The sequence below is a fragment of the Panthera onca genome, chromosome F2, assembly GCF_046562875.1.
Source record: "Panthera onca isolate mPanOnc1 chromosome F2, mPanOnc1 haplotype 2, whole genome shotgun sequence".
Taxonomy (NCBI): domain Eukaryota; kingdom Metazoa; phylum Chordata; class Mammalia; order Carnivora; family Felidae; genus Panthera; species Panthera onca.
The window spans coordinates 19,602,409-19,606,034 of NC_138356.1; the positions used below are offsets into that span (position 1 = coordinate 19,602,409).

The 3,626-nt window shown below is 39.4% G+C and overlaps 1 long non-coding RNA gene across 1 annotated transcript; it reads right to left on the reverse strand.

The window, feature by feature from the left end:
- Window positions 1-1,091: 1,091 nt before the first annotated feature.
- On the reverse strand, window positions 1,092-2,495 carry LOC132664793 (uncharacterized). Its single transcript, XR_009603841.3, has 2 exons — window positions 2,337-2,495; window positions 1,092-1,432 (listed from the first exon to the last, which is right to left on the reverse strand). It is a non-coding gene; the product is annotated as an uncharacterized LOC132664793 (long non-coding RNA).
- Window positions 2,496-3,626: the final 1,131 nt, after the last annotated feature.

Below are 3,626 nucleotides of genomic sequence, written 5' to 3' on the forward strand. Positions count from 1 at the left end.
GTGGGGTGGGACAGGGGGAAGGAGTCTGTGCGTATTTTAGTACCAGTTTCTGTCTCATCATTTCACTGCCCTTCTCCCATCTAACATGTCTGGCCTCTTGGACAAATCTGCCTGATTTAAAACCTGATTCTATGTGAATGGTATTTAGACAGGAACCGCCCATTTCAAAGTAACGGCTTTTGTATAAATAGAGCAATAAGGACAGGTAATATTTTATCACTGCTTCTAGTTCACACTCAGTTCATAAAACTACTTGCTGAGAGAGCCAGCTTCTTAAGTCATTCAGATTCAATAGGGCTACTCACTGGGCGATCTTGAAAGAGTAGGCTTGAATTAATTAGGCAATGGAAAACCTTGCTGGGAATAATGGGGTGCCTATGTGCATTTGGATAGCTTTGATAGGCAGCCCCTTACCAGAGAACAGGAGCTCCAATGTAAGCCAAGAGGTGCAGGTCCTGGCCATACAAAGCAAGCATGAGCCTTGCTTTTCTACCCTGCAACTTTGTAACTTTTAATCAGTCCGCGGTTTAATGAGCTCTATGTTTTTAGCACTCAGTAAGAGGTTGATGCAGATTACAAAAAAATTATTATAAGATATGGTTCTATTAATGATCTTATGATTGCAATGATATGCAAGAAATACAAGCATTTTAAACTATAAACATAAATATAAGGGCATTCGTGGGTGCCCAGTGAGTATTAAGACTGTTAAAATGTTTCTGAGAGCTGAGTGAAAGTTGCCAACATTTAGCTCTTCTTCCTAGGCTAGGAAGACAGGGACCAAACTCTACTAGAGGCTTGGGGGCCACTAGAAGGTATTTTGTTCACCCTCTTTCCTTTAGGCAAAACAGGTCTCCCAGACCTATAACATATTTGTCTCCAAGTTGTAAGTGTTCCCTGGTTGGTTATAAAAAGTGCTGCCAAAACTGATTGCACCTCCAACTAAAGAAAGTAAATTATAGAATACTTTGCACAAATAGACATAGTGTGAAGCTGATCTCTTATGAAAGAAAATACTTAATGGGAAATTTGTGGATTTGTTAGAACTGTTCATGACATTTGTAAATAATTTTGACTCATGACACATGACATTTGAAAGTTTCAGGACATTTATGATAATATTCTCTTCAATATTCTTGCCATTCTGTTATCCCCTGTTGTATCTCAGAAAAATCTAGATTTTGAAAATGTGAGCCATATTTTTTTCTTCAGAAACCACAGGATTGCTCGTGGCCTTTTATGTAAGGATTCTCTGGAAGGGGCTCACACTGTTTTCTCTCTCTTCCTCCCTTTCTGAGCCCAGGTAGCCATACTTAAAAGAAAGGATCCCCTCAGCTGACCTTTCCAGGGCCTTTAAAAGCCACCCACTATGCTTCTCCATGCCTCTTTGATCCTTCCCGATGTGCAGTGAATTTTCATATCAGAATGTTTCCTGGAAAATAAAATTTTTATTACCCTATTGTCTTTTAAAAACTATCCCTTTGAAGTCCGTGCCATTGGGCTATACTCCCTCTCCCCTTTTCCCATGTCTGAGGACATTTACCTCCACTCCAACACTTTGGTCACCTTGTGTGACTCATTCTCCACATGGATGACTCATGCAGGACCCTAGATCTTTGTCCCCTTCATTTCACCACTTTAGCCGAACACTCCCAGTCACATCTGGATCTGTAACTCCTCCACAGCAAAACCTTCCGTAGAGCTTCTTGGCTTACCTGCCCTGTGACTATTTCTATGAGGATATTGAGATCTTCATCTGATGGGGTGCTTGGGTGGTTCAGTCGGCCAAGCATCTGGCTTTGGCTCAGATCATGATCTCACTTGGGCTCAGGTCATGATCTCATGGTTTGTGAGTTTGAGCCCCACGTTGGGCTCTGTGCCATCAGTACAGAGCCTGCTTGGGATCCTCTGTGCCCCCCTCTCTCTCTGCCCCTTCCCCACTCATGCACACATGCTCTTTCTCTCTCTCTCAAATAAATAAACATTTAAAAATGTATTTATTTATTTGAGAGAGAGAGAAAGAGAGGGAGGGGCAGAGAGAGAGGGAGACACAGAATCTGAAACAAGTTCCAGGCTCTGAACTGTCAGCACAGAGCCCCACACAGAGCTTGAACTCACGAACCGTGAGAGCATAACCTGAGCAGAAGTCGGATGCTCAACCAACTGAGCCTCCCAGGCACCACCCAAAATAAACATTTTTTCAACAATAAATACAAAGTCCTCATTTCTTCCAAATCCTTTAGCCTTCTCGTTTCTCCACTTCTGTCTTTCTCCAGAAAAGAACTCATAGTTCATCATTTCAGCAAACTTTCTTCAATACAGCATTCCCCCCTTACCTGTGGTTTCTGGTACCTGTGGTCAACCATGGTCTGAAAGCAGATGAGCCTCTTTCCAACACTTTGTCATGTCAGTAGCAGCCTAACGCTGCATCATAATGCCTAGGTCATTCACCTCACTTCACCTCTTCACGTAGGCATGTTGTCACCTCACATCATCACAGGAACAGTGAAGATAGTACAGTAAGATATTTTGGGAGAGACAGAGACCAAATTCATGTCACTTTTATTATAGTGTATTGTTATAATTGTTCTATTTTATTATTAGCTATTGTTTTAATCTCTTCTTACTGTGCATTATTTATGTTAAATTTTATCAGAGGTATGTATGTATAGCAAAAACATAGTGTATATGTATATATATACACACACTATATACACTATGTATATACTATATATAGTACTATATACACTATATACGTATAATATATATATATATATATACTACACTATAGTATATATATAGTGTATATAGTGTGTGTGTGTATATATATATGTATATAGTGTATATATATAGTGTATATAGTGTGTGTGTGTGTGTATATATATAGGGTTTAGTACTACCTGTGGTTTCAGATATCCACTAGGGGTCTTAGAATGGATCCCCCACAGATAAAGGGAGGTACTATACTCCAGTCTCCTTGGTTTTCAGGCTTTTAGTCACTTACGTTTCGTTTAAGTTTGGAATTTTGTGGGTATAACTTTGTAATTTCAGTCTTCTGTACATGAAGAAAATATCGGGCTGGTAGGCTTTTGATGTACATTTGTCAACACTATTTTTCTTGACAGCAAAGAGAAATTCTAATGAGTCTGTCTCCAATATTTTCTGTTAAATGACCTTCTAACTCAGGTGGTTTTACCCTTCTATGCCGGGGAACGCTTTGGCCAGCTGGTGAAACCTACAAGTGTCTTCTCAGAAAAAGTTGCTAAATTCCCCATATAAAATACCTAGGACTACAGAATAAAACAAATTACACTGAAATGAAATTATCAGAACCATAAAAAGCACATTTGCGATATGGTAATCTATGGGCTTTTGATTAACATATTAAGTAACAAGAGGTAATGTGAGGTCAAATAATTCTTAAGTGTATTTCAAAAGATCTGCAACAGTGTATTAATAACAACAATGATGGCAATAATAATAATAACAGCAACAACAACAGACCATTGCTAACAGTATGATGGTTTGTTGCCTCCATGAATTTGAGTTCATAAAACTTCCTGATCCTCTACATGGACTTCCAGTGTCCCCAAGTTACAAATGCTGAGCACCTGGGTTAAGTGCCA